The 26,719-nt window shown below is 42.7% G+C and overlaps 1 protein-coding gene across 1 annotated transcript in view; it reads left to right on the top strand.

Annotated features, from left to right (window-relative positions):
- The first annotated feature begins 703 nt into the window (after nt 1–703).
- LOC111864768 (RYamide neuropeptides) overlaps nt 704–26,719 on the top strand; it is a 52,884-nt gene continuing 26,868 nt past the window's right edge. The window contains exon 1 of the mRNA XM_023852279.2: nt 704–726. The gene's annotated coding sequence lies outside the window, so the exon portion shown is untranslated. The remainder of the gene's footprint in view (nt 727–26,719) is intronic.

Below are 26,719 nucleotides of genomic sequence, written 5' to 3'. Positions count from 1 at the left end.
CCGAAACGCTGTCTCAGCTCATTCAAGATGATGCTAGGCTAGTACCCCGCCGGATTGGTTTGATATTAGCCCTCTGAAGACTGAGACATAGTCAAAGTCAATGTCATGTGACGTCTCCAGGGGACACGCGGTACCGTAGCTGGTTGAGGCACTGTGCTACAAGCCAGAAGGTTGCGGGTTCGATTCCCGATGAGGTCATTAGATTTTTCATTTGACTTAATCCTTCCAGCCGCATTATAGCCCTGGGGTCGACTCAGCCTCTAACAGAAATGAGTACCAGGAATCTTCCTGGTGGTAAATAGCGGCCTGTGTTTAAGGCTGACTACCTCACTGCCATCTGTGAGTCGATTGTCTAGCAAATGTGGAAGCCTCGACATCTCACATCCCTATGGGCCTCCACGTTCTGTTACAGGGATAGTTTTACCTTAAGTTTGGTTAAACATTCAATGTTACAACAAATTTTTTAAATTCGAGTCGCCTCTTGCTCGCGGGTTGCGAATTGTGGTCACTTGGCTTGCGCGGACTCCCATAAATGTTGCGGAACGGGGGTTAAAGAGAAGAAGGGGAGGAGTGGGGTTACAAGTCGGTTTCGAATATCCGCGCCCCCTCAAAAGAATATCAACCCCCGCGCAATGTGCGCGAGTGGTGGGTGAGACAGGTATATAAGCGATTGCACAGAGGGGGTTACTGAGAGTGTCCGCTACAGAGCGCTACCTGGCGGAAGACGTGAGTACTACAATGTTTTATTTATGTCACTTTTATTCTGACGTATCGCGGATACGTTCTCAACCAGCTCTTGTGACGATAAACAGTTTTCGAATAATTTTAAATTCATCCAATACCGTATAAAATATACCTTCGGAAGATGTTAAAAGAGGTTACTTACTAAATGAAAAAAAAAATCTTAAAAAGTATTTGAGTCAGAAATTTTGCTGGAAAACCGCAAATTCGTCTGCATCAACAAGTTTTCACTACATTTCTCTGAACATTTTTACAGAATTGGTTTCTGATGCAGATTATTTTACATTTAATTCGATCCACTACTGAATATTTCGCTATAAGTGAAGTTATTAGACGCCATTTAGAAGGAAATATTTGAGAAATACAAATGCTGCAACACTATGTTTTCTTATTCTTCTAGTTTTAAAAAAATTTGAAATGTACAGGTTGAAATCCCTCTTTCTGGAGCTATACTAAAAATATATATTTTTAGCACGGACTTTATCAGGATTTCGCAGTCAAATTACGTGACGAGACTATCACTTCAAGGACGTTATTAACTTTTCTGAAATTGAAATGCAGTATGACTCTAACAGAGAATTTAACCTGGACTTACAATTTGCAAACTCCTATTGGTTTTCCCACACTTTGGTCCATCTGTAAATATGTTTCAAGAAGCCAAATCTCAATGAGGAATTGTTTTAAATTTTATAAAATCTTGACTTTACTTTTTTGGGGATATAAGCGGCCAAGTTTTACTTAGTAGTTTCTTTCCTGGAATACTCAGCGTAAAGTGAAAACGCGTAAAGCGAATATCAAATCCCGCAAACTCAATGCTAATAAGAAGAAAGCAGTCTTCTGGGATTTGGCACCGTGTATATGTGGTGTTAACCGACGTTTCGGAGGAACGTATCGCCTCCATCTTCAGGGTAGAAGAAAAAATATAAAATCTGCAAGCGAAGAGACCGTGAGAACCGGTAAAAGCAGTCTGCTTTTACGGTTAACACGTCGGTTAACACCACATATACACGGTGCCAAATCCCAGAAGACTGCTTTCTTCATAGTCACAGCCGTGAAAGCCTCAAATCTCAATGCTAATAGTATGTATTACGTTCCTAAACAGATATTTTAAAATGGCTTAATTTTGACTGAAATATTCTGTTACGTAAAAGTGAAATAGTATTGTAACAGCGCATAAAACGTATTTCAACTACTAACGTGACATCAAATTTGTATATTTCAATATGATTAATTAAAGCCGATTATTGGTATTCGCTGAAATTATTTCTGCACATTATACTCCATCCACTATGCGAACGAGCGTGCATCATCATTAGATAGTGACGTAAACCGTTACGTCATCAGTAGTTAATGGCACAGACCATTACGTCGTCATTAGAAAGTTAGTAAGATCTACTTTCAACATACTTCCGGTATTCCTACGCGAGTGGGAAAATTAAATATTACTTACACAGAAATTCTCCTCTGAAAGGTTGCCTGAACAAATATGACGTATTCTGGTTCGTAGACTGGATGAACTTTATAACCATCAATTAAAGATTCTGACTTGATTCGAGAATGAGGTGAGCAGGGCATGTAGCAGGAATGGGGAGACGAGGAATGTATATAGAATATTGGTGGGAAAGCCAGAAGGAAAGAGACCACTGGGAAGACCAAGACGTAGGTGGGTGGATAATATTAGAATGGATCTTAAAGAGATAGGATGGGATGGTATTGATTGGATTGATCTGGCTCATGATAGGGACCGGTGGAGGGCTCTTGTGAACATGGTAATGAACCATCGGGTTCCATATAATGGTGGGAAATTCTTCAGTAGCTGCAGAACTGCCGGCTCCTCAAGAAGGGCTCAGCTCCGTGAGTGAGTGAGTGAGAGTGAGCTGATTCGAGAAGGTCGAGGGAGCAAACTGAACAAGAGAGGCTTCGTAAGGTCTGGGGTTCTCATACCGGCAACTATGATCAGTTCTATCTTTGGGATCTAATGCTGTATAGCCCGATTAAAGTCAATTGACGTTTCGGAGGAACATACGGGCACCCTCTTCAGGGTCGATGAACATGCCAAGCGAGAAACCAGCATAAACTGGGCACCAAACAGAGCTTGTTGCTCTAGATATCAGAATTATATCCAGTAAATATCCAATCGTTTCTAAATGGATGGATCCCAAATTCGATTCTGGACCTCACGACTGACTATTCTGACTGCAGCTTTCGGCGGTGTCATACCTCAGGCGGTTATTCGCCGACTTGACACTACGACAGCCCGGGATCTGTCCCAAATTAGGTCGTGTGGGATTTGCGAGGGTACGAAATGGCAGTTCGATGGGTTTTTCCTCCAAGTACATCGGCTAACCCTGCCAATTTTCATTTCACCAACTGCTTTACATTCGTTACTCATCCTATTATCGACGCTATATAGCGTCGGTACCGACAGCGTCGTCAGAAAACCAACTTAAATTAACAAATTGAACTCCCCATGCAAATTCTGAGATAAAACAGCCAACTTTAAAAAATATTACATACCTACGTCCTTCCATATCTTTCCCAAAAATAATCACTCACTCATGGAGCTGAGCCCTCCTTGAGAAGCTGCCAGTTGTACAGCTATTCATTAACTTCCCAGCATTTTATGGAACCCGAAGATTCATTACCATGTTCACAAGAGCCCTCCACTGGTCCCTATCCTGAGCCAAATAAATCCAATTCATACCATCCCATCCTATCTCTCTAAGATCCATTTTAATATCGCACACCCAACTACGTGTTGGTCTTCCCAATGGTCTCTTTCTTTCCGGCATTCCCACCAATATCCAATAAACATTCTGCTTAGCCTCCATTCGTGCTACATGCCCTACCCATCTCAACTCATCCGCCTTGACTAATAATAATAAAAATTACTCACCGCATTATACTAACTAATATTATGGTTATTACAATGTGGAGCGCACACCCTGACATGAGAATATGAGGTTTCTGTGATGGACCGCCAAGCAGTGAACCAAGATCAGTTTTCGGGAATTTAGCTGTTTGTAAGAGTCTCTCCGGGAATGTAGGTGTTTGTAAGAGACTCTCTGGGAATGTAGCTGTTTGTAAGTCTCTCCGGGAATGTAGCTGTTTGTAAGAGTGTCTCCAGGAATGTAGCTGTTCGTAAGTCTCTTCGGGAATGTATCTGTTTGTAAGAGTGTCTCCAGGAATGTAGCTGTTCGTAAGAGACTCTCTGGGAATGTAGCTGTTTGTAAGAGTCTCTCCGGCAATGTAGCTGTTCGTAAGAGACTATCTGGGAATGTAGCTGTTTGTAAGTCTCTACGGGAATGTAGCTGTTTGTAAGAGTCTCTCCGGGAATGTAGCTGTTTGTAAGAGTGTCTCCAGGAATTTAGCTGTTCGTAAGAGTCTCTCCGGGAATGTAGCTGTTTGTAAGAGTCTCTCCGGGAATGTAGCTGTTTGTAAGAGTCTCTCCGGGAATGTAGCTGTTGGTAAGAGTCTCTCCGGGAATGTAGCTGTTGGTAAGAGTCTCTCCGGGAATGTAGCTGTTTGTAAGAGTCTCTCTGGGAATGTGGCTGTTTGTAAGAGTCTCTCCGGGAATGTAGCTGTTGGTAAGAGTCTCTCCGGGAATGTAGCTGTTGGTAAGAGTCTCTCCGGGAATGTAGCTGTTTGTAAGAGTCTCTCTGGGAATTTGGCTGTTTGTAAGAGTCTCTCCGGGAATGTAGCTGTTGGTAAGAGTCTTTCCGGGAATGTAGCTATTTGCAAGGGACTTTCCGTGATTGTAGCTGTTCATAAGAGTCTCTCCAGGAATGTAGCTGCTTATAAGGGTATCTCCTGGAATAAATAAAGAGGGAAGCAAAGAGTTACTATAGGATAAGGTAAAGCCATCCCTGTAACAGACTGCGGAGACCCACAGGGTTGTGAGATGTTGAGACTCCCACATTTTCTAGACAATCGGCTCACAGTTGGCGATTAGGCTGTCAGCCAATATTACGTACTATGTGCTTTATGGAAGTCCTGAAACCATAAGGGAATATTTCTCGGAGAACAGAATGGGAGTGGCTATTTCAGCAATTCAGAATGGGCTGGACTAGAACACAAGGATTTATTAATGGCCTTCATAATAAAAGACTAAGAACAAGGCGCCGAAGAAAATATTTGGGGCTCAGAGAGGAGTAACGGGCTGAGGAGAACCGTATAGTGGGGATCTGCACGATTTGTACTCTGCGCCAAATACTATTGGAACGGTGAAATCAAGGTTACTGAGACGGGTGGAGCATGCACTCTGGATACACAGATTTGGTTGGAAAATATGAAGAAAAGAAACTGCTTGGAAGACCTAACTATAAACCTAAATCCGTCCATGTGCTTAATTAATTAAGTGCCACACCATGAAGACGTAGGAGGTAATGGAAATATAGCTCTACCATTTTTCACCTCGGTATTAGCTGGAGACGAGTGGTCAGTTTCACGCTCCGGCGCCTTTAATCCCGGGAAAACCGCCCTCAGTACCGATTGGATAGGAGGCTGGGTGGGCCCCAGAGCCGGTCTGGATGCTATGGAGAAGAGAAAATCGTGCTCCTGTCGGGAATCTAACCCCGACCATCCGACTCGTAGTCCGTTCCTATACCGACTGAGGTAACCCGACTCCTGCTTGTGACACGTAGGCGGATATTTCTAAAATGAATCTTACAGAAACAGGATGTGAGGTGTAGGATTAATTTCTTCTGACTTAGGGTGGGGAGCAATTATAGGCTTGTGTGGACATTGTAACGAACCATTGGTTTCCATTAAATGCTAAGAATTTTTTGAATGGCTGATCGACTTTTGGCTTCTCAAGAAGGAGGAATCTTTATTGGGGTTTCTTAATTACTTTCGGATAAAATAAATCATTCAAAATATCAGAAGTTCCGAATGACCGTAATGCCACTCTGTCCGAAATGAGACTGCTGTCGCAATTTTCATTCTCGCGCCAAAATGAGTGACACGTAACGTGACTGACGCTTGGCTGCGTTCGGAAATCCCCGCGAGCGGAGTTCGCAGCGCCACAAGAAATCGGACGTGAAGTTACACAAACAACAATCAGCGCTCGGGCGTTAAGACTGTACTCACATGTTTCCGCTACCCACAAAGCGTTTGTTTCTTTTGCCCCCAGCATGTGGGCACGGAACCACAAAATAACATATCACGCACGGCTCTCTCCATAGCTTCTTGCTGTTGAAACTCAAACCGTAGGGATTAAACCCTGTTTCATCGCAGAACAAAGGAGGGTTAAGAGTTAGCGGAATAAAGGTGTGGCCTAAGAATGGCTACTAATAATGAATTAGTATTGGAATAAGTATTGGGCAGTTCTTTCATGACAGCGTATAATTTAACAAAGAAAGCGACAAAGGTTTCTTCGAAGTAATACTACCTATCTTTAAAACAAGAATTTCTGAGAGGAAAAAAATCGCCTGTTTCCCCTTGATGCGACACGGACCGTAAAGAAAACGAAACATTTAGGGCGGGGGGGTCATACCAACGCCGAGAGAGCAAGACGATCTCGTGAGCCTCCTAAAAAAATTAGCGCGGATACACAGACAAATGAATAGACACAGAAGGATACACAGACAGAAGAACATCAAACCGATACCATAAGCCTCATTTTATTCTTTCAAAATGAGGAAAGTAGGCTGAAATATATTTAAATTACTGAGAGACTAGCAGGATTTTATACAGATGTAACTGGCAGCAGTAGGCCTACACAGGTCACGACTGGTAGTTGCTGAATACGTCTGAAAATTAATAGGAGGCACAGACGGATAAAATTTACCCAAAAATGTGTTAAGCTGTTCATGGGGAAGTTCATTTAAGTGGTCGTACAGATGCCATATTGCTGTTGAACAGCGTTACACACGTCAATTTGAATGTGTTACTGATTTCATATTGGAAGAGCTCCGGCCAAGGGTCTACTAGAATAGTCTACATACAGACATCTTCTACATGTTATATTTTGAGAAGGAAAGTAACCTTCCACATCTTCATAAAAAACTCCGTGGCTTTAGTCCGCAAGCCAACTATACTGACCGAGCGACCGCCGCTTCTCGGCGAAGTTAGTGCCAACTTTAGCGGATAGATGGTGTCACGTGGACAGCGCAACGGATCCCCACTGCCGTTAATTTCGGTTTTCTGGAACGGAGCTGCTATTTCCTTGAAATAGCTCCTCACTTATCCTCATGAGGCTGAGTGGATCCCGTTCCAGACCCACTACTTCTCAGCAAATCTGGTAGCGCCGGGAATCGTACCCGGACCTCTGGATCTGTAGCCAGGAACTCTGACAGAGGCGGTCAAGAGACGCGAAATAGCGAAGGACCCATCTGGAAACTGGAGGTAGGGCTACTCCAAATTGGAGCAGCTTCCAGCACATGCTGGTGCAAGGGCTTTACTTTTGTAGTCAATTTATAATAAATATAAGGGGTGAGTGTCTCGTTCCGGTACCTAGGCACGGATTACTGCAACGACAGTCAGGCGAATAAAAATAAATCTGTCGCGAGCAAATCTGGTATTTTCTGACGGGATTAACAATAAACAAGGCAGCTCACGCTTCGGGCGGCTCGTGTTACGTGATGGTTTGACAATAGACACAAAAAGTATGACAGATGAAGCCCGGAACCGTTGTGTATAGATGGCGGTGATTTCAGATCAACATGGCGGCGAACAATGACTGACATCTCACGGGCTTCATGGTGCGGAAAAAGACGGACTCGGAGCGTTATCCTGTCATTTTATTCTGTTTCACTTTAGCCATTTTGTTCGTTAGCATTACCACATCTGTACGTCACACACAACGCCTCTGTGATCGCTCGGTCGGTATAGTTCGCTTGCGGACTAGAGGCCACGGAGTTCTTTTCTTGCATTCCTAACAAACCAAGCGTTTTGAGGCAGTATGGCCTGTTTTCGGATGCAATACGGAAATGACTATATTGCAGCATGTAGACCCGTTGCTAAGTAACGACTCTGTATACAACGACTGTTGCTAGGCAACACTCACCAATGGACTAACTGGGAAGCGGTGTTCTCTACGCGATCCGTGCGACAACTGCGTGCCGCAACAATAGAACTGTTGAAAGAGGTGTTTTCTATGCGGCCCGTGTCGAGGTGTAATAAGCAAGACAAGTAGAGTTTGGTTAGTTGTGAAACAGTCGCCGGCCAGTAAGGACGTGAACACGGTAGTTGGGGAACCTACGGCGTTGGAAGCCGTTGCCAGACAACGACTGATGAAGATACAGGAGACTGAGAAGATTTCGTACTTCCTTTAGTGAAATGCAGATTGTCTGAATTTGCTATAGCGCTATAGTAACTTGTAGTTACGATCTTTAAGTACTCATTACATCCAGTTTAGTAATCCAAACCCCTTTTACAGTCACTCCATCAAAAAATAAAACAAAAACATCAAACTCCGTGACCTGTAGTCCGCAAGCGAACTATGCCGATCGAGCCACCACCGCTTGTCGTTGAGGTTAGTGCAAACTTTTGCGGATATGGGGTGTCACGTGGTCAGCGCAACAGATCCCGACGGCCGTTAATTTTGGATGTCTATACAAGAGCAGCTATTTCCTTAAAATAGCTCCTCAATTATCCTCACGAGGCTGAGTGGACCCCGATCCAGACCTGCTACTTCTCAGAAAATCTGATAGTGCCGGGAATACAACCAGAGACCTCTGGACTTGTAGGCAGGAACTGTGTCCACTAGACCACAGAGGCGGTCACTCCATCACGTGACAATATTTTCGGAAACTGCCATTATTTTTTAACGTAGTGTAATGAAATGTTATCTAATTAATTTGCGATCGTCACGTGATTAAGACATATGTAAATAACAGCTCCATACCGAGACAAATATTTCGAAGCAATCAAATCCATATCTGTATAGGTCGGCTGATATTAATCAGCCACACTCATCGAAACATTCCTTATCGATTTATTGGATACGACTTATTTATTAAATACCTTATTTACAACCACAAACTGGATTTGAGGTTATGACTGGTATTCTGTAATATTTTTATGCCAGGACACGAGTGACCAGCAGAATGCCGTATTGAAGCCACCGAAGAAAACAACGAGACAAGCAAAAAAAGTCACGTAACAGTCAGGTATTATTTGCTTCTGAAATAATACTGAAATGGAACGATTAAAGAAATTATAACACTGCATTTTTTAACGTGTTTTTCCAACGTTGGGTAAAGGAGAAATACCTATAGGATATTGGTGGGAAAGCCAGAAGGAAAGAGACCACTGGGAAGATCAAGACGTAGGTGGGTGGACAATATTAAAATGGATCTTAGAGAGATAGGATGGGATGGTACGGACTGGACAAGTACCGCTGGAGGGCCCTTGTGAACACGGTAATGAACCTTTGGTTTCCACAAAAAGCTGGGAAGTTCTTGAGTAGCTGCACAATTGGTGGTACCTCAAGAAGGGCTCATGAGTGAGAGTGAGTTTTTCCAACGTCCTCCCTTCCAAAAAAAAAAAAGACTCCTTAATGTTAATATGTCATAATTCTGCAAGCACAAGGATTCGGAAAATTGTCTCTGCTTGCAGCAGTGTGAAACCTTAAATGGGGAGACCACAGCACCGCTTTTACACGACGAAACACTGTAGAAGGAGAAGTTATAATAAACAAGATGATTCGTCCAAATCCATCTTGTCAAACGGAGTGCGTAAAACAGACAATCTCAGTTTTAGGGCAACAGAAATATTTTCAAATTTGATCCAAGGCATCATGTTTTGGCGAATTGATTTGCCGGTGTTTGGGGGGGGGAAACGAGCAGTTTCTAGTTTACTGATGAAGCAGTTCATAGGAGGTTCAGATTCAAAGTCACAAATATGAGTTTAATCGCACTGTTTAACCCGATTAGCCGGTCTGTAAGGAATTCAGTTTTCTACGACCTAAGCAAGCTAGCTAATCTTGGTTTAGATATTAAGACTCTTTAAATCAGAGAGAATTTCTGAGGTAATTAAGGATTTGGAGACGCACTGCTGCACTATCATTATTTAAGTTATTTAAAATAAAGTACAGCAACATGAGTTGTATATCTTTCAGCGGTTGTTTCATACATCATTTCTGGATCCTGAATTATGCGTCACTATCTCGTCAAAAGTTCACGCGTCCACCATGTTGCTATAGGTTTGAGGAAAATTCCAATGACATAATACTGATACGAAGTTTTGTGAAAATCGATCAAACATTTACATGGGAGATACACAGCATGATGATGTACTTCCCATCGCCTAACGAGAAAACGACAAACAGAGGACATAAGAAGAAAGGAAAGCCCTTAAATCAGAAAGTGGTCTAGCAAATATTGTAATGTTAATTTACTGTAGTTTAATTTGCATATCCGCTAAACATATTTGAGAGAGCTTTTCAGATATAATTTAATTTTTGTTGTGTGTGAATCAGGGCCATCTCATTTTCAGACATCTGTGGCAAATGCCGGTACAAGTTAACTTCTAACATGAAGATTCGATTAATATCGAAGGGGTATCGACATAGATTTGACTGAAAGTAGCCCGCTATTACCCATGAACAGCAGTGGACAAATTTAACAAGTTACAAATTCACAAGAAGTTGGAACATCTGCAGCTGATGCCGGTTCCGATAGACAACAAGCACGAACTGCAATGGGAAATAGTTCGATACAGAAACCAAGTTGCAAATTACGTCAAGCAGGTAATGGAAAAGTTGAAACTGAATCTCTCCTTCGGTTGGGATTATTGATTGCTACTAGAGGATTATAAGGAGGACGGAGATATTAATAACAATATGAGATATCTGTACTTATATCTAGGAGGAACGGAAACTCATTCTTGCTCTGCGATGAAATGTTCTATGCGATTAATTGTCTCGATACGTTGAATATCGACTTTGCAACAATGTCGAAAGACACATGCACTTCCTGTGCCGCTTGTGACTTTCTTCCGGTTCGATGTGAACACGCAATTCTAATCTCGGCGGTGCGCATGTGGAAGTTTTAATCTTAATCACGCTGATAGCACAAACTTTGTGTTTTGAACTCAGAGGGATGAATCTTATAGATATTTTGCTGAGCGAGGAGCGTTGTCAGGCTAAGATAGGCGAGGTGATATACAGCACACAAATGTTTATGTGGTCTTTACACGGAATCAGCGAGAAAGAGAAGGCAAAGTAATAACAAACCATAGGTACATTATGTCCCTGATTAACACGATAGACGCTTTCTTGAAACATTTTACGTAAACTGAAATCGCGTTAACTGGACATAAATTTCGCCCCCTCCCCTTCAAAAATGATCTAATGTAATATAATGGAGAAATCTTGGATGAATCGTGTTAAACCGAAAAATCAGTCGCGTCAACAGAAAAAAAAACTCCGTGGTTTTGTTCTACAATCGAACTATACCGACCTAGCGACCGCCACTTGTCGGAGAAGTTAGTGTCAACTTTAGTGGATAGAGGGTGTCGCGTGGTCAGCTCAACGAATACCCATGGACGTTAATTTCGGTTTTCTAGAACGGAGCCGCTACTTTTCCATTCAAGTAGCTCCTCAATTATCCTCATGAGGCTGAGTGGACTCCGTTCTAGACCCACTACTTCTCAGAAAATCTGGTAGCGCTGGGAATCGAACCAGGAACCTCTGGATCTGTAGCCAAGAAACTCTGACCACTAGACCACAGAAGCGGTCGTCCGTCAACAGAAAACCAGCCCTACATTAAAAATCGTATTGAGCAGATTTCCTGTTGTTACAACAATTAGTGGGGTACTGGAAATCTACTTCTTTCGAAGCTGTGACACTTTGTAGCCTGAAATTAATATAAATGTCCGAACAGTTATTTCGTACCTCACAGGAAACACAATATGCCTCCGTCAATGCTGTTTAGGGAAACAGCCGCTGTTTACTGTGAGAACCGTATGGAACACACAGATACACTCTATGGTCAGAATGCAGTATATATAAAGATTCAGTCCGTACCTCACAGGAAATAAATTACGTCTCCGTTACAAAGCCCAACCGGTTAACGCTGTTTAGAGAAACGGTCGCTGTTTATTGTGAGAACCATAGAGAAATACAGCCTGAGGGTGAAATTGAGATTTCCTTTAAATGATAAAGCAGCTGTACATAAAGTAAACACGGTACTTTAAAGTTTTAAAATATTTCTTTATTTGTCTAAAGATGGTTATGCTATTTCAACAACTGACGTAACATGTTAACGAACTCTCGTATTCATTTCTAATTCTGTACAGCGAAATCTCTGTAGCCAAAAGCCTAAAATTCGATGTGATATCCGTATTCTCTCCTGAATATGTATAAGTTACTGATGTTGCTAGTAAGTGCTGAATCTATCTCCAGGCGGTAATGATACCAGTTCCTATGCTTCAGTCGGTATTTCAGACTCGACCTTCACCGAAGACTAATTTTTATTTCAGACAGAGTATTTATTTATTTAAATTGTCAATTAGTGTATATAAAAGGGGACCAGTCATGGGATTGTGTGTGGAAACTGTAACTAGAGATGGGAATTGTTTTTACTGATTCTCGGCTAATTATTGATATTAGTGATTTAGTTATGAACCAGAAAATGGTAATTACGATGCACTGTTGCCAGTTGAAGAAAAACAGAAGGTACTTTTTTTTTTGCCAAGTTTATTTTTATATGTAACCGTTGCCGAAAACATTTCTTCTGGATAGCAACAGTCAGTAAACAGGTCACAAATGGAAGTAAAATAGCTGTAATGGACATAAGAGATTTTATATGTGTGTCACTAGGTAGCAGCACAGTCAAGCTTCACGACAGTCTAGGTAGCGGACGCGCACGCGCATGCTCAGAGGCTGGTTTCAGTAGTCAATATTAAGACAAAACTTGAGGACTATACTACCGAAGAACATCGTTCTCTTGTGAGTTTTTTGTGAGCAAAAGGACTCAACTCAAACGATATTTAAAAATAAATGTTTCCTCTATACGGTAGGAAGTGTTTGTCGCGTAAAGCGGGTCACAGCTGAGTGGTGAACATTTTGCTGAAGAGACTGAAGAGACGAAGAGAATGAACTGGAGGTGCGGAAGTGGCTGCGACAACAGTAAAAAGAAAAATTTCTATGCTGCAAGTTTCGACGCACTGGTAAAGCAATGGGGCAAGTGTATCATTGTCGGTGGAGGATATGTCGAGAAATGACTGTCTTTTTCCAGGTTCTAATATCACAGGTTTTATCTGTTATATGACCTATTTACTTAATCTCCCTCGAATATTGTTATTCGCCCGACTATTAACTTTTTATTGCTACTGGGGTGGGACTAAGCCCCTTGTACTGCGGCTACTTCTGGCCTATTGTACCAGCCCCAGATGATAGGCGAGGGTGATTGTGGAGTAATTGGAGGAATGAAGATTGGCAGGGGAAACCGAAGTACTCGGAGAAAACCTGTCCCAGCGCCACTTTGTTCATCGCAAATCCCACTTGACCAGACCCAGGATCGAACCCGGGCCGCCGCTGTGGGAAGCCAGCGACTAGCCGCTTGAACTATGGCGCGGCCTGACTATTTTCCCCCCCTTGGCACTACAGCCCCAGTCGGCCTAGGCCTACCTCCATGAACTTCTCCGGGCCTGACTTTTCACCTTGGTAAATATTTCCATAAACCACTCAAGTTCCTGGAGTCAGGCTTTCTTGATGAATTTTTTTAACAACTCCCCAGTGAAATTTCAATATGCTTAATGCTAATATATTTCAAATATATATTTACGTGGACATGACTGCAAGAGTCACTCCCTTCTTCATGTGTCCATATACACCTATATCTACGTTACAACCAAACTTCGTTCTTTTAGTCCGCAAGCGAACTATGCCGACCGAGCGACCGCCGCTTGTCGGCCAAGTTAGTGCCAACTTTAGTGGATAGATGGTGTCGCGATATCAGCGCAACAATTCCCCACAGCCGTTAATTTCGAGTTTCTAGACCGGAGCTGCTATTTCCTTGAAATAACTCCTCAATTATCCTCACGAGGCAGAGTGGACCCCGTTCCAGACCCACTACTTTTCAGAAAAGCTGGTAGCGCCGGGAATCGAACTCAGACTTCTGGATCTGTAGCCAGAACTCTGACGACTACACCACAGAGGCGGTCAGAATTCTATGACTCATCCACTCACGCTCTTTTACGTTTTGAACCCGTCTTTTTAATTCAATCTACTCGGTGTCTCATTCACCTCGCCTATGGACTTCTATTATTCCCGTTTACTCGGACCCAACACAAAACTACGTAGCCTCCTACAGTAAGAAATGAAACGAGATATCGAAGGGGTTGTCTTCCTTTGTAAGTTAGGAATTTGCTGCCAGTAGATTGCGGTTAGGTCGAGTAGGCGTAACCGCATCTAATGTATACGCTCTGACACTAGCAGGCAATCTTGCAGGGTAATGTGACGAAACTGTAATCAGAAGGGTCACGATTTGTTTCCGATGTCATGCGCTGCGCTGTAATCACATTAACATGACCCTGGTTGGCTACCTGTGGTTTCCACTATATTTCAATGCCTTACTGCAGAGATTGAAGGCAAAAGAGTTGCACCCTAATCTCCATACTTAAAGTGAGAGTCGAGTGGGTACCACTCGTCTTCGCATGTGGGAGGTGCGGAACTCGAATCTCGGTTCGGAGACCGGCTATCTGGAAGGAGAGTCCAGAAAGTCCCGCCAGAAACATACCTAAACTGTAACCCAAAGTCAGATTATGGTCGCCTTTATCCATATTTTTTCAAACTTATTTTTAACTCTGAACCTTAAATCATAATTAATGAATAGGAAAATTGGGCTGTGGGCTGGACGACTGGTGTTCGATTCGCGGTAGAAGCAAAAGATATTATCCACGTAACGTCCAGATCTGCTCTGGCGCCCCCAGCTTCTTATCCAACGGGAGCGATAGAACTGTGCAGCTCACCACTCATCTCCATCTAGTGTCGAGGTCAAGAATGGTGGAGCTATACCTCCACTCCTCCATATGCCTTCTTGGTGTAGAGCTTAATTAAGCATATGGAAAACTTCACCATCACATAGCGAGAAAATGCGGACATTTTTAGCCCATTTCACTTGTTTTAAAAAAATAAAAGGAGGCTTATGAAATCACCTTGCTGTGTGTCTGTGAATCTCCCCCTATTAACTTTTGAATGCCTGAACCAATATTTATGAAACTTGGTATGTTTTTTCATGGCACCTGAGCCTATCTGAACTACGTACTTCATAAATAACTCCCATGAGTCTGTGTGTCAGCATGTGTCTTTTGCTGGGAAACGACTGTGTAAAAACATTACCGCAGCAACGGATACACACGCAACAACAGAAGAATTTTTAGATTCATCGTTTTCTATGTGGTCTGCATCATATCAAAGGTTATTTCATGGTTCTGTCAATGTATTCTCATATCGTTACTAGGTAACAGCTAGGTAAACACGTTCCCGAGGCTACGAGGAATTGTTGGAGGATCGTTGTTTTGTGTGTGGTCCTTGTCGTATCAAAGGAAAATAGGTGATTAATTCGTCCCAGAACTTCTTGTTTGTGTTCTAAGATTTCCTTCTTTCTTGATCCTTCGTGATTTTACGTGTGTGTGCTACATTCATTTGTACAAAAGAGAAGATAACCCACCGGGGCTCTAGAATATCAAGGATGGGTTCTAATTCTGAATGCGGTTTTTAGGTCACCTGTCTCTAACCGCGAACACTGAACGCACTCGAGGCCAGAGTAAACAGCAAACATAATTATGAAGGCAGACGAGGCGATTTACGTGAAACGTGACGAATCCCGCAAAACAAATAAATCTGCGATGGTGCAGAAAAGAGCAATAAGTCATTAAACGTCACTTAACGGAATAAGAAGAAGAACAGAAAATTTGGGATGTTTCTGCTGTAACGTATTTAACTCTGTATTTTACTGTGTCACTGAATGAGAGACCGTCTCTGTGGTCTAGTGGTCACAGTGCCTGCCTACAGATACATAGGTTCCGAGTTTGATTTCCGACCCTACCAGATTTTCTGAGTAGTAGTGGGTCTGGAACGGGGTCCACTCAGCCTCGTGAGGATAACTGATGAGCTTTTTCAAGGAAATAGCGGCTCCGGTCTAGATAACCGTGGGGATCCGTTGCGGTGCCCACGCGACACACTCTACCCGCAAAAGTTGGCACTAACTTCGACGACAAGCGGCGGTCTCTCGGTCGGTATACTTCGCTTGCGGACTAAAAGCAAGGACTTTGTTTATTACCCTTAGTGGGGTGAGATTGAGTTCACTTGGTAAGGCAACCAATTCTGGCCTACTGTACCAGCTCCAGATGATAGGTGAGGGTGATTGTGGAACAATTGGTGGAATAAAGATTGGCAGGGGAAACCGAAGTACTCGGAGAAATCCTACCCCAGTGACATTTTGTACACCACAAATCCCACATGACCTGAGCCGGACTCGAACCCGGGCGGCCGCGGTGGCAGGCCAGCGAGTAACCGCCTGAGCAATGGCACGGCTATTTGACATATCACTCAGAAATTTTAAGTATTCTTGCGCATTTTATAAGTATATAAATGAAGTCTATATATGCTTGTATAGAGTGCCGACACGGGGGTTGTAAACTCTCAGCATTGCCACATATGGCGACGTTTAAAGAATGAAATTTCTGGAGTATATGCAATTGTCTGGCCTGATACCTCGCCTAAGACCATAATCTGAAGGATGGACCTATGAGACAGGAAGCAACAGGAGGACGCCATTTTGCAATCCGTATACCACTTTCATTCCCAGTGGTGCATGGCCTCATGCATTTACGATAAAAGCAAATTAACTTCAGCGTATTGTTCCGTTAAATCTCGTTAGGGGCGCTCGCAACAATGGACTGCACAATTGATTTTACAAATCTTGTCAGTAGCATTATTCATACAACTAATTTGATTGTCTTTTGTTCACGTTTTATGAGTGGCCATTAATTACGCTAGAGGGTGGTTCAAAAGCTGCTATCTCGACGAAAACTGGGTGTTTCCGACTGTTTAGGCTGCAGCCTATGCGTTAGAATGAGGTCTGACAGTTGCGGAAATACTGATTGAAATCAGTGCCGATTGAGAAATTGAGGAAGTTTATTTTGGTGACTGTCTTTCTGAATACTCAGAGCACTGAGTTACACAACTGACACGAGAATTTGAGATTCTCATAGATGCGGTTATGTACATGTACAGTACTACGTTCTGAGATATAGCGCCGTGTAGTCCTTTGAAGATTGAGGCGATATGTTCTTCCGAAACTTTCGTCGACTTTCAACGAACTACTTTTTTTATTGCTAGTGGGGTGAGACTAAGTCCCTTGTACTGCGGCCACTTCTGGCCTATTGTACCAGCCCCAGATGATAGGTGAGGGTGATTGTGGAGCAGTTGGTGGAATGAAGATTGGCAGGGTAAACCGAAGTACCCGGAGAAAACCTGCCCCAGCGCCACTTTGTCCACCACAAATCTCACTTGACCAGACCCGGAATCGAACCCGGGGCGCCGCGGTTTCAACGAACTACAACTCAACATATCGAAATGTTGCAGATTTTTAACAAAGTTTATATTTTCCATTTACGACAGGCCTATGAAAATTCATGATATTACATTCATGAAAAGCATAGCTGGCTTTAAATGACAAGTGAAATTACCCAACCATATGGCATTATTCACATACAAAGAGTAGCTAAAATATAAGACGTTGCATTTTCATTTTGTTCCTGTCACACTCAACTAATAACAACAATTCCTCGTGTAACAATCCGAAGGCTGTCACTGGTTTCTATGTTTTCTGTGCGGTCAGGGCAAGAGTAGGAGGTGAGTGTGGCTTGTGACAACCTCACTAGTGTTTACACAGAATCTCCATACCTCTATCTCCCGTCATGCTTCGCATCACTGACTCATGAATAACCTAATGAATGGAATCTCTTTACATACTAAGATCACAGGACACTTTTTTCACTGGTTACCGTGGCAACTCGTGCCAGACTTGTGGCTCAACTGTCAAAGAAATAATCAAAATTTAATCCAAATATCAACTTTCACGAACTCAGCATTCCTAAATTTTTATAAGCTGACAAGTAAACTCTCTAAGACGTGAGGTCCTTACGCGGTGGCAGTGTGACGTCGTATAGTTTGGTAGGTCGTTACTAACCTTCTTCTTCCTGAAGATGGATGTAGTAGATTCCTCCGGAACGCTGAGAACGATTTACCAGACTACACAGGGTCACATACCAGAAGACATTAATCGTGTTTCCAATAATTAAACACTTATATTTTTATATGATTTCAGCTTTCAGGAATATGCCACTTAGAACGCTGAAATTTGCTTACGTTTTGACAGACACTGCAGTTGTTAACTTCAGTGTTATTGGCTTCGAGTTACGGGTAAATTGCTGCTGGTTTCGCCAGCACAGTTTTTCTTGCTTCTGGGCCCCGCGGGACCCATGTCGAGAAAACTGATATTTTTTTGCCGCTAGAGGGGTGTGCCGTTATTTCCTTGAAGATATAACCTACAAAATTTTATTAGGGAGACGGTCTCTATGGTTGGCTTAAATTTAATCAAAATAATGAGCGCCATTTTGGAGAAAATCATAATTTTGAGTTTCAAGGTTCGTGTAAACCATCTCTATTTTTAGAGCTAGAATGTTCACATTCAGCGAGTGAAGACTTATGACGTATAAACTCTTGAATACCGAATATGCTATCCAACAGTTCGGGAGCCATCAAACCACCCACGCATATATGAACAGATAAATGACATTCCTGAACCCTCTCATCTCATTCAAGGTTATCGAAAACATGTAAATCTCCCAGAATCTCGCGATACCTAAGCCTATATATTGTCACGTGATATAGCGTAACTATAGACGGGGTTTGGATTGGTAATCGGATTTATTGAACACTTACACTCAGTCTCGCTGAGTTACACACTCCAAATATTATTGTAACTGCAGCACACATGAAGTCTTCTCAGTCGTTACTAGCCGTTGCTTGGTAGCGGCTTTCAACGGCGGACGTTTCCTTTCCTCTAGGTTTCCGAACTGTTCTCGGCCTCAGTTACCAAATTTTACCTTCTCACAACATAGAACCAACCACTTTCAGACTCAAAGTCACATTGCGACTGACGGTAGGTCAGTCAGTCAGTAAGTCTTGGCGTCGAGCCAAATCTGGGGCTCATTACGAAATATTTGGCAGTTACGGGCTTGTTCTTTTAGGGACGCCCCCTCTGACGAGAGGACAGGTCTGTCTTTTGTAAGTGCTGCTGGCACTTGCCAGTGCAGTCTATCTCTGGTAAGAGTCCCTTGGGACTCGCTACGATATTTTACTGTCTCAGATATTTAAGAATTCCGTTTTCGCGACTCGCAGGGTCATGATGGAGATATTCGAAATATTAGACCTCCTTATAAAGCTCAGACGCGGACCGCACAGAAGAAATCTCTTCCTTCATTTCGTGTTCTCTCGTTGCCGAGGAAACGATGTGTCCACAGAGCTGTTCTCTAGCAAATGCCGTTGTACTGTCGCCTGTTAACACAGCCGTTACTTAACAATGGTTATACATATCACAATATGAAATTTAAAACGAAATATTAGTCGGTTGGAAGACGCAGTAATTTGCCAGTTACACAACCTTTATCTCAATAACTGTATAACTACAGATCAAACTGAAAGTAAGAGATTTCTAGGAACTTGCCAATCGATTAATAAGGCTGCGCGTTGCGAAGTAGCCATCTGTTCGTTGCGCCGTTCTTGCACATAATATGCCCCACTAATCGTCCGTATAACATTCCACAAAAAGATTTAAAAACTGTCAGAGTTAAATCCTTATAAAATAGGATAGTTCCCGGATATAAAACTTCGGATTACTCAAGCCACCTAGAAACTTGTTCGTGATTTATTGTGAGTCGAACAGATTCCTTCACGATTTGAGGATTTGCCAAGTTTCTAATAAGATTGCTGTCTTCTGAGATGTTACGCTGTGTAGTGTGGTAAGCGCTTCGGAGAAAAATACTGCCTCCACAATCAAGGTAAATGATGAAACCATATCAAGTTCCTCACAGTTCACAACCAGATTCGCCCAATAATAATAACACCAATATCCTCACAAAGTCGCACTATCGAACCGGTTTAACGAAAATTTCGCGAACAACTTTATATCAACATCACGTGAGAGTAGGACTTTGGAGTTTCACGTGCACCGCCACGAAGGCCCAACCATCGAATGCAAATTCTGGGTCACTTCTATTTCCGAACCTTATGACGTGGCGCTGAAGAATCAAAATTGGGAAAGGGGGAATCAGATATTAATACCAAAAGTTACTACTGTAACTTCTATCTTTAATGTTCTTGGGCGATCGGTATAAACAATGCTGAACACCTTACAACCAAGTTTACAGGCAAATATTTTCTAGCCCCCTCCCACGGTAAAATTAGTTGCCGTTCCTTGTAAATCCATTTCACAATCCATCTCTTTAAGGTACATCTTAATTTTACCCTTGATCCTCTTCTTGGTCTCCCAAGGTGACGTTTTCAGAACATTTTCGTGCGTATAACTTGGAAGTTCTCACAGCGGGAATTTATGAGGAGTTATATATTCTGGGACAAAACGCCGGGCAGTAAGTTGAAAGTCAGCCGACGTTTCGGAGGAATATGTCAAATTATTCGGGGCACGAGGTAGCGTAGTTGGTTGAGGGGCTATGCTACAAGCCGGAAGGACGAGGGTTTAAGTCCCGATGAGGTCATTGGATTTTTTTCAGTTGACCTAATCTTTCCAGCCGCACTAGCCCCTGGGGTCGACTCAGCCTCTAGCAGAAATGATTAAAAGTAAAGCTATCCCTGTAACAGGCCGCGAAGGCCCATAGGGTTGTGAGAGGTTAAGGGTCCCGCATTACCTTGACAATCGGCTCAAAGATGGCGGTAAGGTTGCCAGCCTTACGCGCCGGCCGCTCTTTACTTCCCAGGAAAANGAGTCAATATCTAGACAATCGGCTCACAGATGGCGGTAAGGTTGTCAGCCTTACGCGCCGGCCACGCTTTACTCCCCAGAAAAAGCATTTAATTAATTCCTGGTACTCATTTTTGTTAGAGGCTGAGTAAACCCCAGGGCCTAGTGCGGCCGGAAGGATTAGGTTAACTGAAAAAATCCGGTGACCTCATCGGGAATTGAACCCGCGACCTTTCGGCTTGTAGCATAGTACCTTAACCACTAAGCTACCGCGTATCCCCAACAGAAATGAGTACCAGGAATTAATTAAATAATTTTCCTGGGGAGTAAAGCGCGGCCGGCGCTTAAGGCTGACAACCTTACCGCCATCTGTGAGGCGATTGTGTAGATAGTGTGGGAGCCTCAACGTCTCACAACCCTATGGGCCTTCACGGCCTGGTACAGGAATAGCTTTACTTTACTTTTTTTACTTTCTTTTTACTTTCAGGGCTGAACAATAAGGCAAGGATGAATCCAGTATGAATTCTGCAGTAAGCAGTTTTCGAAAAATCGGTGATTTTCAACGGGCTGCATGACGCTAAATCCAAAAGATAAAACCTTTCATTTTTCCTCGTGTTTCTTGAAATAATTCCGTAGTATCATGTTGCAAAGGGATAAAGGTTAAACTACGCCTCTGTACGCGGCCAAAAGTCAGGTTGTTACTTGAATAGCGAACTTCAGTTGGACTGGTTTAGTGGATTTTGCTTGTGGTTACTATGGCTCTTGGGCGAAAATCCGCAATGAATTTACAAACCACAGGTTTATTCTTGGGCAGGGTGACCGGCGAAACATGAAAATACAGCAACAGATGAAGTCAAAATTGTGGTGACATATGACCATACGTTCAATAGCAGTCCCAACACGAACTGAAGGCCAGTCCTTGCTCATATTTCCAAAATACGCTCACTCTCATCTGCCTTGACGTACATGGATTGCAAAGACACCGGCTGTTATTAAACAAATCGTATCATCAAATGGGGTGAGTTTGTGCCACGTCAGTTTTATCAGAACGTGACGTCATCAGCTCTATCAACCACACAGATACGAGTGAAGTGGCACAAACTCGCCCCATTTCTCGGTACTACAAATATCACATTGCAAAAATAGGTAAATCTATCTCTGTAAACGCGCCATGGAGGCTCATAGGGTTTTGAGACGTCGAGGCTCCCACATTTTCTAGCCAATCGGCTCACAGATGGCGGTGAGGTTGTCAGTCTTACATGTCGGCCGCACTTTATCCCTCAGGAAGATTCCTAGTACTCGTTTCTGTTAGAGGCTGCGTCGACCCCAGGGCCATAGTGCGGCTGGAAGGATTAAATAAAGTTCAAAGTTCAACAAATTCATCGGGAATCGAACCTGCGACCTTCCGGTTGGTGGCATAGTGCCTCAACAAACTACGCTACCAAGCAAAAAGAAACTCCGTGGCTTTAGTCCGCAAGCTAACTATACCGACAGAGGGACCGCCGCTTGTTGGCGAAGTTAGTGCCAAATTTAGCGGATAGAGGGTGTAGCGTCGTCAGCTCAACGAATCCCCACGATCATTAATTTTGGTTTTATAGACCGGAGCCGCTACTTTTCCAGTCAAGTAGCTCTTCAATTATACTCACGAGGCTGAGTGGACCCCGTTCCGAACCCACCACTTCTCAGAAGATCTGGTAGCGCCGGGAATCTGGATCTGTAGCCAGGAACTCTGACCACTGGGCCACAGAGGCGGTCTCAGCTACGCTACCGCGTTTCCCAGTATCACACTGTACAAGATAGGAAATCATTTAACCTTAAATGGCGAACCGGGAAGTCCAGTTAATACGGACATCAGGCTACTGCCTTTCCGAAACACAAGTATGAAAATGATGATGAGAAGGGAAGAAGAGATTTGGAATGGAGACACCAAATTAGAGATATGCCGTTTAATTTTAACGGGATTTCCAACTACTATGTGATATTAACCCCGCTAGATGTTTATACCTTTAGTACGAAATCTATCATAAAAAAGACATTACATTCATTGGAGGAAAACGTATACCTCTGCTTCCAAGTCAAGTAAATACATCCGCATGAATCCAAAATGTAAATCGGCCATTTATAGAGCACATTCTGTCATGAAGCGGGTTGCACTCTCTCATCTGAACAAACGTCCTTTACTCAACAGCATTTCGGAACGCACCCTGTAATCGAGCTGCTCGCTCTGACGCAGCGCTCTGACTCTGCTTCATCGCCTTAATTGTCCCTGTGTAATTTATTTATCCAATTCAATTTGTCAGCTAACTAACCGGTGAAGTTGTGAACGCACTCCGCATCGTGACGACACTACAGTAGCAACCGGATGTGGCGGACAGGATCTCAAGCATTTCATTACTTCTCACTGGGAAAAAAAAAAGTTTTTTTTTCAACATAAAACTAATTTCTGGAATGAATACAAAACAAAAAACAAACTAAAACCAAAGTCCGTGTCTTTTGTCCGTAAGCGAACTATGCCGACTGCCTCTGTGGTCTAATGGTCAGAGTTTCTGGCTACAGATTCAGAGGTCCGGGTTCGATTCCCGGCGCTACCAGATTTTCTGAGAAGTAGTGGGTCTGGAACAGGGTCCACTCAGCCTCGTGAGGATAATTGAGGAGCTATTTGAAGGAAACAGCGGCTCCGGTCTAGAAAACCGAAATTAACGGCCGTGGGGATTCGTTGCGCTGACTACGCAACACCCTCTATTCGGTAAAGTTAGCACTAACCTCGCCGACAAACGGCGGTTACTCGGTCGGTATAGTTCGCTTGCGGACTAAAACCATGGAATTTGTTTTGTTTATGTGATGCTCTGTAGTCTGGTAAAAAATTGCTGACTTTTCAGAAGAACGCACTGTCTCCACTATTAGGGTCGAAGGAAATGCCAAGCAACCACCAAGAGACAACCACCACTGCTTGCTGCTTGTCAATAAATTTCTGCCAGATTTTACGTAGTCACATTTAAGAAGAAACGTACTCTTCATAGTCACTGCCGTGACATCCTCAAATTGAGCGTTTGTCTGATTCATTTTCTATTCATAATGGCCTGAAGGAAGAGATGTTTTATCCTCACTGCTTTTCAACCGAGCTTTAGAATGCATTAGGAAAAAGATAGATTAGAACTGACTGGGATGTCAGGTTCTGGTCTGTACTGACGACGTAAATTTATTGAACGAAAAGATGAATACCATAAAGAGAAAAACAGACACTACTGTATATTAGACGCTAGTAAGCTTGGCCTAGAAGAAAAGGCTGAGGAAACTATAGACAGATTTTTGGTTGATGACCGGAATTTTTGAACTTTTTGGTACAATGCGTGACTACACTTTACAATTTAATATTACACACACGTGTCCTCAGTCACGTCATCATTAGCCATTGGTCGGTATCGGCTTCCAACGTCGAACGTTCCCCTTCCTCTGAGTTCCTGAACTATCCCCGGCATCAACTACCAGCTTCTCACAGCAACAGCTCACGAAGATTGAACCACAGCAGTTGTTTGAATCATTAACTCGGTCATCCACCAACCAACTAACTCAATTCAACTCAACTCTCACTAATTGTCCCGCTTACATCTCGGCACGGACAGTACAGAAAACACAGTTCCTCTGTTGCTGTTTACTGGCCGTTGCCTACTAACGGCTGTTGCTTAATTATTTGTTTTGCGGTCGTTGCCTGTCAACTGGTCTACATGTCTACTCTCTATGGTCTACATGATATCTTGTCACCAGAATGCAGGACAAAACCATTAATTAAAGATAACTTACGTCACATCCCCTACAAATTTTAAGAAATCAAATATTTGGGAAGGAATAAAAAAATTGCATAATGGGGAAATTAAGAGCAGATTAAAGCCGGAGGAGAAGGAAATTCATCCTACCATTCAATTGAGCATGTTCTGTTTAACCATCTGCTGTCTAGAAAATTAAAAATTAAAATAAGATAATTTTCCTGTTGTTTCGTATGGATATGAAATTCGATCTCTTACGTTAATATGTTTAACATTATAGTGGATATTTTTTATTCGATATATATACAACGTTTTGGAAGTTGGCTGTATTCCCATTTCTTCGGCGATTCGGTATTATTTTCTGCTTCTGTATCTCAATCTGAATCTTTCACAAATTGAAAGAGATTACATTACCCCCCACCGCCACGTAACTCAGTTTTTATTCGGGTAGAGGGGGCTAGGATACTGTTTTTAATAAGTTGCAGATTACACAGTAAATAGTTTGCTGAAAAATCTCACACGTGTTTCAGTAAACAATTTTCTTTTTCTAAAAGAAGTTACAACAAAATTAACTTCTTCATGAAATAACATTTTTCACCAAAGTAAATGAATAACACATAAAGTACCCTTAAAACACCTATAAGGGAGAAATATGTGTAGGTTGGTACTTCTACCGTTGCTTAGCCCTGTAAACAACAATATCTAAAATTTCGTGAGACGTACCTTCTGTATTAACACAACACTCAATTTTCTACACATCATCATCGTCCTAATATTTTATTTGTGACGACGTTTCGGAGATTGGCTCTGCTCCGTCCTCAAGCAAAGAACCTATTCAGTTGGGACCCGTAGGTAGTTTCGGAGATAGGGACTAGCTCTACAGTTTGAGCCCAACAGAATGTATTTATTCTTAAACCAAAGACGGAGATAGAATCCAGTCTCCGAAACGTCGTCTCAAACAAAATTTAAGGTAACGGATTAAACAAATTATCATGGTGTCCGTCAACAATTGCATCTGAAATAAATAATGAGAAAAATGTGGATTGTTGTTCGCCAACAAAACGTGGGCCTACAACCATTGTTGGAGTCATGACTGTTGTGAGATAAGGGTTATTATTCAACTAGAATATTACCGACTCAAGTCAAAGTCGTATTGCGACTGACGGTCGTTCAATCAGAAAGTAAGTCTTGGTGTCGACTCCCATCTGGGACCCATGAGAAGATATTTATTACTGTTTGACAGTTACGGTTTTGTTTTTGTGGGCTGCCCTCTCTGACGAGAGGACGGGGCTGTCTTTTGTATATGCTGCTAGCCCTTGCCAGCGCAGTCTTTCTCGGGTCCGAGTCCCTTGGGATTCGCCACCATATTTTACTGTCTCAGATTTAAGACTTTCTTTTTCGTCGCCTCCGATTACTGAAGACGATTAGGATTCGGATGGCTGGAAGAGGAAACGGTGCCCTACAAAACGTGCAACAGAACTTGCGTGGGCAGGCAGGCATGTGATTCGAGAGGCCATGTCTTGATTACAGAACGTCCGGTAGGATCAGAGCCCCTGTGATCGCCACATTTTGTTTCGGTCTAATTAGGACGCGAGGTAATGTTTGCTGAAAAATGTTATGAGAACGAACCAAGTTTTAATTACATTCTGAATTAATTAGCAACGTATCAAGTTACCATAATTATTTATATTATGAAACTATTGTTTACTTCACATTACTTTCCGGAAGTGCACTGCATACCTCTGTAAGCACCAAGTTTTTGACAGATTTTGCTGTATATGACAAAGCTGACAGAAATTGTTAGTCCTGTTCCTTGCTTTTAGACCAATGGTGGGACCTAAAAACTGAACAAATCGCGGAGATTTTTGGGTCTACCACACAGATCTTCCAAACGCTTCAGCATACAACAGTGGAGTTTAGAAATGCGGTGCGGTCTTTAACTTCTTACTTTCACGGTTTAAACTCTTTGGTCCGTTTCTAATCGATGTTAACTTCTGAATCTACATACCCTACAGACAACTGGTAGGAGTCTTTGGACGAGCGATAGCCCCATCGCAAGGTCCCTCACAACAGAACGAACACAGAAACAGAAATAACAACACAGCAAGCCACGAACAAACACGGACAATACTAAGAATCTCCTTTCTCAAGATACACAGGCGGCACAAGATCAGCCACCTCCAAGAAAGATAATAGGAGAATTGACACGAACCCGCATGGTTTATAAAATTTTAATCTTCAACAAAAAAGTTTAAAAAAAAAAATAAAAAATGTTAATAC

Source organism: Cryptotermes secundus, unplaced genomic scaffold (assembly GCF_002891405.2).
Source record: "Cryptotermes secundus unplaced genomic scaffold, Csec_1.0 scaffold1024, whole genome shotgun sequence".
NCBI classification, from domain to species: domain Eukaryota; kingdom Metazoa; phylum Arthropoda; class Insecta; order Blattodea; family Kalotermitidae; genus Cryptotermes; species Cryptotermes secundus.
This window is presented reverse-complemented; position numbering and strand designations above follow the sequence as displayed.